Raw genomic sequence first — 15,821 nt, forward strand, 5'->3', positions numbered from 1 at the left:
TAACATTTTGGGAACTATATCATCTGTATAGCTTCTTCTTAACCATAAAATATCTGAAATTAATTAGGTCTAATTGAGACCTATTTAAGGCTAGTCTGATTTGCTAAACGCGGTTCACCTCATATCCGATATCCTACCCGATCCCTTTCTCCACTAAACCTATTTAAACAAGATAAAAAAATAAGTGTCTAACACTAATTCAGTTGATCTTCATGGTCAACCTAATTCGATGAAAACAGTCGTTGGTGCTCCATCTTACAGAAATTAATGTCATTCCCTCAACTTAATGGTTAAAGTAAAAGAGAGAAATAGTAAACGAGTTCATTAAACAGAAACAATAACGTATGCTCTACTGCACTTTTGAAAGAACGACTGACTTTCTGAGTGCTATATCACGTTAGCCATTCAGTGATATAAATTCAAGCAACAACTTGCAAAGAATGTATATTGTTAAGACAAAAGTATAAAGCTTTATGGGTAATCACGAAGTTGAATAACTCATTAAACTATACAGACTGCATCTAGACACGTTAATGCTTTCCCGACTTGCTGATAATGGCAGTGCTTATTGTTTTCCCATAATGAGCTTCACCACGGAAATAAAATTCAGACAGAAATTTGTTATTGCATTGTGACATCCAAATAGGTTCATTGCCAGATTTCCAATCAAGAATTCTAGGCACTTGCACTCCTTCCAGCATTATTCTAGGCACTTGCACTCCTTCCAGCATTATTCTAGGCCGAACACCTATGTAGTAAACAGTTAACAAAAAAAAAGTCAGACAGTGGATTGTTATATCAAGAGCCTGCTCGTTTTATTGAAGAAAACTTTTTGCAATGATTCGATGTCCTTTTCCCCTTTCCTCTTTTATCTTTTCCATGTATCTTATACTGACACTTGACACAATGATATCTACATATCCTGGAACTTGTACAAAAGAGAAAAACCACACATGGAGGACTCTTCTTCCTTCTAAGAGGTAATTATTATCGGCATGTTACTTCACAATTAGATGTGGCTATGGATACACTGATGTTAGTAAAGTGGGTAGGGAATAGTCGTTTTGTCATTCTAATATATATAGTTCCCTGAAGATAGCCAATGCTGTTTCGTTACGTTTCAGTTTCTCTAAATTTCTTGAAGTGTTTATGAGTAGATGGCTGACTGACCCTTCTGTAAAATTCAAGACAAGAGCGAGTTCCTGAACTGGGCTTGGTGTTGGCAATGTCTGTTAACACAATTTTCGCCATTGGTCATTCCATTGTCAGCTTTGAGAGAGACAAAATAACAATAAGGCACTAAGATTCAGGGAGTTCAGAGCTTTACTCTTAGGAAAAGCTGAATATTCGCGATGCTTAACTTACCTGCACACCGACATTTCTGGTTGTCATTGATGGTTACCTAGTTTGTCGCTAACACTTACCTTCTGTCCATCAAAAGTGAAGTTTATTTCCTCCATCTTATTGCATAGTGGTTGTTTCCCCGGTTATTACAGCTCCTTAATTTCTCTGGCATCGATTCCTATCACGGCACGTTTCAGATCTTGTGGAAATGAAACCATTACTGATAATTTGAATTTACTTTGCAATCTATAGATCTCCCATCTACTCAGTTACTAGGCCTACGAAAAGGATGGCAGTTGTTAAGGGACACTCTCTTCCGTTTACATCCAATATGATTTCTCCGACTAACACGATCATACTGGAAGATCAAAATAAACTATATCATGTTAACGCAACAAGGAAAGGAAGTATACAAAGAAATTTCCAAACTTGTCGTAAACTTGTAGCCCGAAACCCCAAATCCTATTTAATTTGGAAAACAGAGTACAAATAAATTGTACTCTCTACGTAGTTACTGTCTAATCAGTAGCAATGAGAACTAATGCACCCTAGAACTTCAAGTTTCGTTTATGACTGGGAACTTCCAAGATGTGAGACTAATCCACGACAGCTGTTCCACGAAATCAGAAAAACCGATGTAACCAAACGGTTCAGATATAAGGTATCTTATCTCCTGGATAAGAAATTCAGATTTTAATTAACTGTAAATCTACTGCTTGGTGAAATCACCACATTTCAATAACTCGAGAGCCAACATTTAGCAAAGATAACATCACCATCAGTATCCGAACAAACTGACTTATATCACTGTACTACCACACAGGGACGTGCAGAGAACTTTTACAGGGCAGGTGCTCAAGTGAAAAAAAGGGCAAAATATAATAATGAATGAGGCAAAATATACATACAACTTCTCAATATTCTCTCAACTTTATTTAAACTAGGCATTAATAATTCAAGAAAACAATAAACATGACTGATTATCATAGGTACAAGTAGGCTAATGCCTTAGATGAACATGCAATATACCGCACTGACTACCTGCAGCAATAGAGCTTGGGAATATATTTAAAGAAAAATTATATATTATTTACAAATAAATAACAAAAAGAAAATGATCAATCAGTATGATTAATACAGTAGGTTGCTAACCAGACTTATCATTTTATATTTATAAGAGAACCCTCCTGTGTGCCATTTCTTTGAATATGTTGATAACCTCACTGTTGTTGATTTTGATATCCTTTTCAATTGCTAGCAACAAAAGATCACATAGCCTCTCCTCACTGCACTGGCTACGCAGCTTAGTCTTCACAAGCTTGAGTTTGGAGAAGGTCCTTTCCACTGTTGCAGTTGTGACAGGCAGAGTGGCATAAATTGTTAAAAGTTCAAGCATAAGTGGAAATATTTCTGAGTATTGTTTACCTTCATCAGGTTGAGCATTGAAGCTGCAGTGTTCTGTGGATGGCAAGGAAATGAGGAATAAAAAAATCTTCAATTCCAACTGTAACTTGTCTACTTCTTCTAGCTCATAAAACTGACATAATTTTTTGTAATGACTTGAATGCTTCTTCATTCACAGGTTCTTTCCAGTTATCTTGGACTGTCATGTAATGGAAAGCCTTTAAGATACCCCTTGTTGTGTTGTCTCCATCTTTAAATCTTCTTTGTAGCTCTTGAGATATTTTATCTAAAAACACATAAAATACTCTCACGCGGTAGTAATCATCAAGGTCTGATATTGCTGGTCCTCAGTAGTAGCAGATGTAGCACTATACTTGTATCTTTCAGGCATTTTCCTTCTTCTGCCTTGTCCAGGAATCACAGAGGGGGGTTGATGGCCATAGATTCAGCTCTGTCTTTGACTTTTGTAAAAATCTCTTGAAACTTCTCATCATTTCTTAACTCTCTCAAGCTTTGTAGCACTCCATCCACAATTCTATAGGAAGCAGCTAAATCAAGGTCTTTCAGTTGTAGTGCATTAGATGCATAGGCAGTTTCTTGAGAAAAACTGGGGTAGCAATCTCAAGACAAACAAGAAATTCAAAGTTAATACTTTTCAGCAATATTGAGGCCTCCCTGCTGACGTGTCAGGAGGATCCTTTTGCACTATCTCTTCTAGAAACTGCTTCAGAGCTGGGATGACCTTCTTCATAGTTCTAAGAGCTGATTCTCTGCAAGCCCATCTTGTGTCTGATAGCTTCTGAAGTTCAAGTGGGCGATCTTCTGGATACATTGCTTTTGGATCTCCATGAATGCAGCATGCCGTTTTGAAGAGTTAAAACAAAAGCATACAATTTCTCCACCAAGCTGAAAGTTATAAACTGAATACTTGATTTGGCACTTTCAACTAAGACTAGATTTAGGCAATGTGCATGACAATGTACATAGAGTGCCTTTGGGTTCTGTCTCTGAGTCTGGACTGCAATCCGTTGTATATTCCACTCATATTTGCTGCCCCATCATATCCTTGCCCTCGCATATCATCTATGTTTAGGTTATTTGCATTAAGCATAGAGATCACTTCTTTCTCAGTGCCTCACCAGTTGTTGATTGAACATTGAATACCTGTATGAAACGTTCTTTTATTTTGAAGTCATGAACATACCTCACAACAAAAGAGACCTGTTCTGTATGTGAAACATCTGTTGTTTCATCCATGAGGATGGAGAAGACCTTGCTCTGGTGAATTTCTTCTAATATCACTCTTCTAACTGAAATGGCCAAAGCCTTGATCAGGTCATTCTGAGTCCTGTTTGAAAGTAGTGACACTTGGGGTCTTTTTTCAGTATATCTTGTTTTTCTTTAATTACATCAAGGTGCAATTGAACAACGCTGTCATACTTGCTAAACATTTCTACAAGTTCAAGAAAATTTCTCGATTTTCACTGGTAGAGATTTCTCCGTCGCCCCTAAATGGCAAACCTTGTCTTGCTATATAGTGTGATGGAGATCAACCTGTCTAAAATTTCTCTCGGTTTCTCTGCTTCTCTTTGTCTCTAGCAGCTTGTACTTCTCTATTTGCTGTTTCTAATGCAATATCTAATGCTTGGCTCTGGAATCCTTTCCATCGAACCATACCAATCATGTGAGATTTGAACCAGCATGCTCTTTTATTTTCTCTAAAGCTGTCCTCCAACGGCTTATGCCCTCTGATTTCCAAGCTACTCGGCCACTGTACCTTTCCTCAGTCAAAAACAGACGACAGCTGAAGCAGAACATGGCATCTTTCTGAGGTGAATATTCTAACCAAGAGTTCTTTTCATACCATTTCTTCTGAAACGAGCGTCCTTCTAAATTCTTGGGATATGAAATTACAGGTTGACAAGGACCATAATTATTGCAGAGTTTGATAAAAGATTCACTAATACGTATCTTATAAGTAACAACATGTGCAGGATCATTTGGATATTGTAATTCAGGTAGCATGGAAAATGGCTCTTCAACATCAGTCACTTCGGCTCTTGCTTCAATTTGGGGCTCCTGTGGAGCAACTTGCTCTTCTAGGTCATCTACACTGTCTTCTTCATTTGGCTCATCGTCTGCTTCCATATCTTCAGTTTCTGATTCTTCGCTCTCCTGGAGTCTCCTCCCGGTCCTCTGAATCCTCCTCCACTTGCTCAGATATTGAAGCTGCCACTCTAGGCTTCATCCAATCATAAAGAGTTCTGCTACCTTTGGCAGCATCTTGTCTGCACCGTTCCTGTTCCTTTTTTCTTCTCTCCTTCCGTGGCATACTCAAGATGATTAATATAATAAAATCTGAATGGAAAGACAAATGTTACAGTATTCAATATTCCAAGATATCTAAGGGTATTATAACATAATAACATAAAATGATTAAAGATGACACAAAAGCCAAGGAAGACGGAAATTCGGCCTCATGATGTTGGATGTTGAAAAAAATTATATATATATATATATATATATATATATATATATATATATATATATATATATATATATATATATATATATATATATATAGCCCTTAAAGGTTATTTTGGTTAATACTTTGAATATGTTTATAAAATGAGTCTAGAAGCCAAAACCATTACCTTGGCAAAAGCTAGTCCTTAAATTCAAAGATAAAAGAAGAAAGAAAGAATATATATATATATATATATATATATATATATATATATATATATATATATATATATATATATATATATATATATATTTGTGTGTATGTAATTTGATATATGCAAAATTGTGACAAAAATGATAGTGTTCAACCCATAAACTCCGTCTTCACCCCATAAATACCCCCCCTCATCAACTGAAAAATTATAATTACCAACACCCCAACAGTACGTCTGTAGCCTGTAGGCCTAGGTCTGTGTGTAGTAAAGTGTTGTCCTGAAATGTTGAAATATATAAAGTCTTTGTGTTTTTTTTTATAAAAATAACGACACCACTTCATTTCAGCACAACACTTTATACACGTCACTTTGGGTTTCTGAAATCACTATAATAATCGTCAATCCTTTGAAATGAAATTTAAATTCACTAAAGCACACCACACCATCCTTAGCCTAGGCTACATTTCACAAAATTAATTATGAGATATTTTTCTGTTTCTTTAACACACTGTGCCATTTTCTTATTATAAATGTTATAACAGATGTTTGTTGAATGAAACATTGATTTTAGTTGTAAGTGCAGAAAATATAGCCCATGTACAAATGATAAACAAGGAATACCGATTAAAGAGCGTTGTTTTGCCTCCGTGATGTGTTAGTGTTACACTGTTCCTCTTCCCTAGCAGTATAGCCATTAGCCAGAATGCATAAGACATTGCAAAGTAGGCCTAGTTTGAGCTTACGCAAGAATACATTTATGTGATATATCTATAAACTATAATATATATATATATATATATATATATATATATATATATATATATATATATATATATATATATATATATATATAGAGGAAAAAATTTGTTCAATAATGAAATTTTCTAATGTCTCTCATTTGTAAGGGACCCACTTGACTCCTGGAGAGCTGGCAATATTGCAATTCAGCCACTGGCCCACACTGGCCATTCTCATGGTCTATGACTCTCTTTAAGCTCTTGTTTTTTTTTATTATTATTATTATTATTATTATTATTATTATTATTATTATTATTTTTTTTTTTTTTTTACTCAACACAGCCTTCTGATAGGCTGGTATTTCCAGTCCAGATCCGGGATTATTATTATTATAATTATTATTGACACAAAAGGGCACTTTTCAATACATTTGCGAAAAGGGGCAGGGGCTCGAGCACCCCTAGCAACCCCCCTCTGCACGTGCCTGCTACCACAACATACTATGTTAAAACCACATGGATTTGTGCGCTGATCCACATTATCAAGTGATTCAAGATTTTCGATGAAGGAGATTCTTATAAGGAAATGAATGCGTTGTCGAAACCATGTACGTTACTTTTGTTAAATCCACGAACTATAACATTCGTATAGTTTGTTTTTTCTCAAGAGGATGGTTTAATGCCCAGCGGGAGATACAAACTCACAATTGCGCAGACGGGTGGTGAAGTGATCCTCCTTCGCGCCGGCTTATTAGCTATTCAGTTATGACATTAGGCTTTTACCAGCAGAGCAGATTATCTGTACAAGACGTCGAAAAAACAAGAAAATACACTTACTTAATGCGACTCCAGGAATGAGGCCAGAATGGGAAAATTAAAATGGAATAACTGAATATGAAATAAAAAGCCCTAATAAAAAAAAGTTTAGTCGAATGATAGACATTAATATAAAAAAAAAACTCAGAGCAACGATATCAAAATACAGGACCGCAGAATATGATAAGATGTGGAATCAAGCAATTTCATTCTTAGGAAAGTATATAGGGAATTGGCAAATAAAATATAGATATAGTGAAAATCAAATAAATGAAATAAATAATAAAAGTTCGTTGCACAATGTTCATAACGTCATGATAAAAGATTTTCAAACAAATGAATGAAATGCTAGTCTTCATCATTCTAAAATTTTACCTTTTTACTCATTTCACTGGTGATCGTGCTGCTTTTCGTTTTCCTATAAAAAACGTTGTGAGTGCGTAACATGGGCACAGTTCTCAGCGTGTTCTCTTCTATGAATCGACCTACATTCCTTCTAGGAGTATAGACATTTTTTTACTGCAATAAAATTTTCAAGAAACATTTTCGTAAACAGTGACTCAGGACACCATATTCTCTCTCTCTCTCTCTCTCTCTCTCTCTCTCTCTCTCTCTCTCTCTCTCTCTCTCAAGTTCACGTATGCAGGATCTTATCGTAACTGGGAATAACTATCGAGGCACAAAGGATGGTGACACAGTTAGCATTACGATTCGTTTGTTAGAAGCTTCAGGCAAAGCACACGTTCTTTGGGAGGCATACCATGAGGTCCTGTGTAAGAGGCTGAGACCGCACGTTATGCTACTTACCGCTAAAGATATTGCAGGGTCTGCTAATTGCCGTTTGGATTCATGTTCATTATCGTCTGTGTTAATACCGGTGTGTCTCAGCCATCTTTGCCACTGGCAAAAGGACTTGAAAACTTTCACTCACACCAGCAGCCTTTGCCGGTGCTAGGACCGAAGAGAAGGGCGACCGCTATCACTTGAAGGCTCATAGCAGGTGTCGATACAGCCGTCACATGGTGTACTGTATATTTCCGCTAAGAATAATATGTAAACTAGAAAGCTGTTCGCGTCGCCCTTCGGTGCAATGCTCGTTTAGGCCTTTAATTGCTAATTTTACGATAACATGTCTTGCTAGAGTTTTCAAGCCATAAAAAATGTCTGCTTTAATCTACGAAACATTAATTGAAGCGGACTTACACACACACACACACACACATTTCTTTCTCTACTTTTCTCTGTCTCTCCTCATTCGGTATTCTCCACATTCAGTAATTATATGATGCTACAGATTAGTTTTGCCCAGACTGTAGGACCGTATATTTAGAAAACAGAAAGGGAAAGTTTCCTTCTCCGATGCAATTATCCAATATTTTTCCCTCCTTTTACTACCACTCACAGCTGCTGCCATTTACTGTAATTGGAGATATTGTTAATCAGGGGTAGCATCTGGAAATCCACATGTGTCTTGATATATACTAATGTCTGTTGAGGCTCAATTGCAGTTTGCAAACCTGAAGTACCAGGTGTTCTATTTAGCTTTTTTTACTTTTTTTTTTTTGGTTTCTAGCTTTTGCAGTTGTCAATGCTGTAGCTTGCTTGTCTACATTCAAACTCAGGCAGGATAGCCTAGACTTAACATGAGAATATATTCCAGATAAGGTATAATAACATGTAATGTGTCTGTATGGCGTTGATTCTGATGAATGATTTTGAGCTTCATTATAAGAAAACGCAATAGTCATGTCAATTGCGACCATTTCAGAAAAGGTGTTACTGATTGTATATAGAACGTCTCCTCGGCAGGGGGCGTCATTTCAGATTTTTGTTGGGGGCAAAGACGGTTTGGCCAGCGAAGCGAGCCTAATCAGCTGTGTTTTTTTTAGCTATTTTATGTGTTTTTAAAGCCACATGAGCAAGGTATTTCAGCAAAATTTTTTACTCCCACTACTATATGTTTTATCTCACCATCACTGGTAGCTAGTAGACAGACAAAGATCAAGGAACATAAAATTTCTGAGAAATTTTATATATTTATGATTGCACATTTAAAAAGAAAACATGCTGTTACTTCTTGAGGCTTGGGGGTGAGGGGGCCAAGTTGAGGCTTTGGGGGAACTTGGGTCTTAAGGGGGCAAGTTGAGCCTTGAGGGGGGTAGTTGACGCCCCAGCCCCACCCAAATGATGCCCCTGCTCCTCGGCGCAGAAACCCAAATGCAATCGAAGCATGAGTTGTTAGCATGCTAAATATGCGGTGTTCTCTCTCTCTCTCTCTCTCTCTCTCTCTCTCTCTCTCTCTCTCATGCGTCTTCCAAGACGTATTTTCTTTTAAGTCGTGGTAATATAAATTAGCCTTGATTTAATAATTGCACTGGGAGTTGCCTAAAAGAGGCTCTTATCTTTTGCATGATCAATCAAAAGACGCTTTCAGTGGTAAAAAAAAAAAAAAAACTTAGAAATGCTGAAATACTTGTAATCGCACTCAGCACATATCAAAGAAAAATCAGTGAAAGTAAGTCGGAGCTCGAACCCATTAGTGCACGTGGCAAATGTCTGTCACTTTCACAAATTAATGCCATTTTCAATTGTAAGTGCAGAAACGAAATGAAAACAGCTGTGACGTTTTCTTCTCTCTCTCTCTCTCTCTCTCTCTCTCTCTCTCTCTCTCTCTCTCTCTCTCTCTCTCGCATATGGTTCATCCAACACTTCACTTGTCCGTGGAAGCATTATGAAGAAATTTCAAATTTCGCCTGTGCAGCTTCATATCTATAGTAAACGTGTACTTCTGTCGACCAGCTTTTTCTTGTTTAGTGAAAAGTTTTTGTCTCAGACTTCAAGCAGAACGTAAATTGAAATGTGAAATACTTTTCATAAAAGAGTGTATGTTCGATAAGAAGGCTGTTATATATGATAATAAGTCTTCTGGATCAGTACACAGTCAAGGACTACTTAAGACGCACTTTACCCCAGTTCAGATCAATCGGCAAAAATAGCCAGGTGATGTTACCAATGTAAATGTGGCCATTGCCACCACAGTGTTCTCAGATATAATCTTTCGAGTAAGTTTTCTCTCTCTCTCTCTCTCTCTCTCTCTCTCTCTCTCTCTCTCTCTCTCTCTCTCTCTCCTTTTTCTATAGATTTATTTCTACTCGATTTCGCAGGTTGCGTTCGTTCATCACTCACTCCTCGATTCCTGAGAACAATGAGCTCCCCTCCCATCGGCAGCAAAATTTGTGTCATAATTCCGAAAGGGAATCCTCTGTCTCTTATTTGCCTGACTCTTGAAGAGGAACATTGGAAAAACTGTTTTTCAGAAGCTTTGTCTTCGCCACCTTCATTGCTAAAAAAAACGGGGGGAAGAAGAAATCTCAGCGCGGGGGCGGGAAAGTTTTGTTTGCACTGTGAAGTCTCTTCATTTGTACGTTCTTTTCTTTCTCACTCCTTCTCATTTAATACCGTCGCACACCTTTCCATAAATAAACTATCTTCTGGTGACAGGTTGATATAAGCACAGTATCCTTGCCAACACTCTTTTCAGTTTTCTATAAAAGAAAACTATTGAGATGGTCTGTCCGTCCGCACTTTTTCTGTCCGCCCTCAGATCTTAAAAACTACTGAGGCTAGAGGGATGTAAATTGGTATGTTGATCATCCAGCCATCAAGCATAAAACATTGCAGCCCTCTAGCCTCAGTACTTTTTATTTTATTTAAGGTTAAAGTTAGCCATGATCGTGCGTCTGGCACCGCTATAGGTGCCAACAACATAGGACACCACCGGCCCGTGGCTGAAAGTTTCATGGGCCTCAGCTGAGAATTTCATGAACCGTGGCTGAGGGTTTCATATTCGATTACGCCGAAGAAACTTCGGAGAATTTTTTACTTGTTTCGTCTCGATGATAGTCCAGGAATTTTGTGTCTGCTCTCATTTTGGTTGGCAGTGGGCTTACATGTTCTTCGAGGATCGCATTCCAGTCCCTTCAGACATTTCGGTATCTGAGTGCATCATCATCTCTCACTTTGGGAACACCTGCTGAAATGAGCAAAAGTCGGCAGGCCACTGGTGAGCAAGAAAAACCAAGAATGATCACTCATCAGCCTATATCTTTACGAAGAGAAGGAGAGACGGCATATTTTACACTTCATCACCACACGCACCATGGGGTTTTCAAACATAAACAGTAGACTTATATAAAAGGCTAATTACTCCTGTTCTAACGTGCTCCGAATGCCACGTTATCTACTGACGCAAGAGAGAGAGAGAGAGAGAGAGAGAGAGAGATTGCCAACATTCTCGAAGTTCTCACTTGTTGCTGAGAAAGTAAACATACTTCTTTGCTAATCCGTCCTGATTGGCCTGGGAAAATGGCCGAAATGTTGTATGTTTGAATATCACATGAAAACCAGTATTCCTACGTCACCGTAAACCTGAAAAGGAATTCTTTGTTATTTTATTGTCTATTGTTTACATTAGGTAAACATATGCAAACGCGTATATTGCATACATTACACTTGTTTGCATGTGAAAGTAATAATATATTAGTGTAGATATTATCGCACTGGAGTTGATGTAATCTGTTTCTTGTCTTGTATAATCAACTTACTTGAAGGTAAAAACAAATGTTCTAATCAAAAGGGAAAGAAAGAAAGAAAGAAGCGCAGACAAAATTTAAACTCTTTTCCCACAACTATGGCTGCCGGTTCCAGTGAACCGATATTGATCGCGAAGTGAATCAAAATGAGTCAGTAAGTTGCATTTAGGCGGCAAAAGCTAGACGTGCTGTGTAAAGTAATCTGGCGAGGGACGTTAATAGGGCTTGTTTTCTAATTCTGTCGTATTTGCTCCATTTCTTGATAAAAGCACGGGAGGACACATTTCCAGGAAATTTTCTCTTACTCACAGTACAATAAGAGAGAGAGAGAGAGAGAGAGAGAGAGAGAGAGAGAGAGAGAGAGGGGTGGGGTGGATTGGGGAAGAAGACTGTGCATTTTGTTGGGTTCAGTTCCAAGTAAGGAAAGCGGATATGAATTTACGCGATTTTTTTTTTTTGCCATGAATCTAGACTTATGACGTTGGCGGCACTAGTAAATGGTACTTACGCTGAATGTCAATAGCCTTGTTTACGTATCTAAAACGCGTAATCTTCAGTTTGAATGTAATGATATAAATCCTGTTCTTATATTTCATTGTTCTTTCCTTCTGCCGAAGATGGGGTCAATGGCAACACGTGGGTGTGACTGCTATTCAAAATCTGCCACTTCCTTGCGTTTCTATACGTCTCCTTCTCGCTGTCGTGAATTCCAGAGGAAAACTCATTGCCGAAACAACTTTTTCATGAATTACATAGATGTTTAGCTCTTTGAACATCGCCTCTTATCAGACGTTTTTGATGAGTTTGGCATTTTGTTAAAAATTCATCATAATTAGTCATGCAGCAGGAAACCAAAGTAGAGATAAAAGAATGTGAGTAAAGAAATTTTCCTTCTTATTCTTTTTTCTTTTCATCATTTGTGTATTCTAGATTTCCCAGAGATTTGGGCAAACCACGGAGTGGCTGACAGGTATGTGGTTTACTCTAGAATATACATTCCTTTCCCGACCTCTCTCTCTCTCCTGCATTCTTTCTTGGCAATCGATAACCAAGTAAATAAAAATGTGATCCTCATCATGGCAGACTTTTCCTAAGTATAAATCGCGCTCTCTCTCTCTCTCTCTCTCTCATTCATTGTTGGTAATCGATAAGAAAGTAAATAAAAATGTGAGCCTTATCATGACAGACTTTTCCTAAGTATAAATTGCTCTCTCTCTCTCTCTCTCTCTCTCTCTCTCTCTCTCTCTCTCTCTCTCTCTCGTTCTTGGTAATCGATAAGAAAGTAAATAAAAATGTAATACTCATCACTACAGACTTTTTCTAAGTATAAATCTCTCTCTCTCTCTCTCTCTCTCTCTCTCTCTCTCTCTCTCTCTCTCTCTCTCTCTCTCTTCTTCTAATTCTTGATAAGAAAGTAAATAAAAATGTGATCCTCATCATGACAGACTTTTCTTGACTCTCTCTCTCTCTCTCTCTCTCTCTCTCTCTCTCTCTCTCTCTCTCTCTCTCTCTCTCAGAGATATGAACGAACAAATTACTAGTTCCAAATTTCTGGATGCACAAATGCCTTTGTTTATGAAAGACGCGTTTGTTTTTAGTTCAGCTTTTGATACCTCATATAGGTGTGCTTTGCTATATACTCCGTATCTACAGTGGCGTGATAAACTACTCATAGCCAGCAATTGCTGACACCTCTAGCAAAAGACCGAGACGCGGACAATATCCTTCAAGGATTTCGTAACAAAAGAAGGAACTATCAGATATTATCGGTATATTGTCACATCGCACGCTACTTCTAGAGTGGAAATGCTATTTCAGGATATGACAGAGATAACACTGAACTTCTGATATTGTGGGGTCTCATGGATTAGAAATGTAGAGATTTACATAGAAGCCAAATAACCAATTGACTTACCAGTCAGGTCTTTAGAGAATAGAAAAGTCAGTTTGTGAAAACAGATAAAACTAGACCAGAGAGATTAGAGGTGGTATAAAATACTGCGAAGTAGGCTCTTGAAGAGGAGGACTGGTTTGGAAAATGACTCTAAGCTTGGCCATTGGCCAGAGTCCCGTGTTTTCAATTTAAGTCGACCTCATTGAAGCAAAACTAAAGGATTTTTATTTGGGTTGTCAGTAATGACTATTTCGTAGTTTGGACAAAGGATTTGTTAATATTGCAGTAAGAAATAAAAAAAAAAAAATCAGCTATTTAGTGAAAGAAATCACAGCGTTAATCGGAAACATCGTTGTTTTGTAAAAAATTTTTTCAAACTAATTTGTTACGTCTGCGAGTTCCTGTCAACATTAACGGTTCTTCAAAAAAGGAGCCCACTCAGAATTTTACAAATAACCCCTTCACAGTTAAAAGAAAAATAAAAATCATCAATTTCGCCGACCCATTGCGCACTTGGTGTTGGTGGTAACCATAACAATGTCAAAAGAGACAAGAAACTGGCACTGACTTCGACTTCGGGGATCCTTCTTAGATAATGACCCCCAAGGGTTATCGGCGGTCGTTATCTAAGACCAGTATTTCTTGGGGGTCATTATCTTCACGATATTTACAGTCTTTTGTTTCTGTTTTTGCAGTAATCCCCAACAGGCTTGTACTAAACACGCCGCAAAGGTGGATACATACCTGGTTAAAACCCTTGGGGGTCACTATCTAGGAAAGATCCGACTTCTCTAGTGAGATCGCTTGCTTGGAAGTTAAAGATTTCTGTACAGTGACCATTGCGTCTCTAAGAACACAGGAGACTGGGAGCAGCGTTGCTCCAGTAATTTGGAATCCACTGGAACGTTCGTGGAGAGGAAAATATGTTCTCGCTCTGGTGACTGAATCATCGAGAATAATCTAGATTTTTGTAAGTAGGAGAAAAGTGAAGTCATTGCCACCGCCGGTCTAACCCTGATCGGGTTAAAAGCATTTTAATATATAATTTTCTCTTGTTGCAAGTTATTCAAAAAGTAAAGTGGATTCGATATTAAGGGGTTATTTGCGACTTAACATTCGAGAGTATTAGAACCTTATAAGTGTAATTAGCGACAAACTATCTTATATATATATATATATATATATATATATATATATATATATATATATATATATATATGTGTGTGTGTGTGTGTGTGTGCGTGTTTATATATTATATATATATACATATATACATTCACACACACACACATATATATATATATATATATATATATATATATATATATATATATATATATATATATATATATATATATATATATATATATATATATATATATATATATATATCTCACTGGAAAGGATGAGTTCCCGAAGCATAACTTGCCAAGCGTAGAACAGTGAAGCTCGGAACTCCAGTTAAAACCGCCAACAAATTCTCGGAAACTTCAGACAATGGAAAGAACTTCTGCACAACCTGCTAAAACTAGCGGAAACCAAGAACTGCGATTAGCGGAACTAATGTCGCTCACTTTGTTTGCAGGAATACTGTAATTACAACTGTATTTCTCATCACAGAACATGTTACTTACATAAAAAAAAGTCATGTAATAAAAAGTGATTTTCGATGCAATCTTATGTAAACAAAGAGAAAAATAAAAGGCCATTTAAGACACAGACAGCAGTAAGGTCTTCTGTTATAGTGGTTAGCGTTGAGGAACGCCACTCAGATGTTGGCTGTTCGCGTCTACCCTAGGGCGATGAAAAATCACTGGCTCTGCATCATGATCGGTTACTACTGCAGTGTGGGGTCTGCAGTGGGAGGTTGAAACAAACATTCATTTGAAGCTTGAATTTCAAGTCACTGACCCCTGTGTGCTTGTTCCATGGGAATAGATTTCATCTACTCTAATAATAATAATAATAACAAGGACTTGAAAACATGTTTCTGTCCGGTGGCTTACAAGGAAATTGAAAATTATAATGGTGGTTGTTCCGAGTAGCCTGATTTTAAGAATTTTCTAATAACAATGTCGTAAGTCTCATGGCTTTATTTTCCTGCCTGTTTAAATGAGCTTACTTCGATTCATCGCTTCAGATGACACGGCTATTTTGTGTGACGCTTTTCCTCGGGTAAGTAGCGACTTCCTCTGGCATACGTGCGAGGGTTAGTGCCGTCAGTGCACCTCATGCGGTGCACTGTAGACAATACTCAAGGTTCAGTGTAGCGTCCCTTCGGTCCTTAGCTGCAACCCCCTTTCATTAATTTTACTGCACCTCCATTCATACACTCTTTCTTCTGTCTTACTTT

General features: G+C 37.6%; 1 protein-coding gene across 2 annotated transcripts in view; it reads left to right on the forward strand.

Moving 5' to 3' along the window:
- Window positions 1-15,821, forward strand: part of Rap1 (RAS oncogene family member Rap1) — a 126,432-nt gene that overhangs the window by 63,809 nt on the left and 46,802 nt on the right. The gene's annotated exons all lie outside the window — the stretch shown is intronic.

Source organism: Macrobrachium rosenbergii, chromosome 12 (genome assembly GCF_040412425.1).
Source record: "Macrobrachium rosenbergii isolate ZJJX-2024 chromosome 12, ASM4041242v1, whole genome shotgun sequence".
NCBI classification, from domain to species: Eukaryota; Metazoa; Arthropoda; class Malacostraca; order Decapoda; family Palaemonidae; genus Macrobrachium; species Macrobrachium rosenbergii.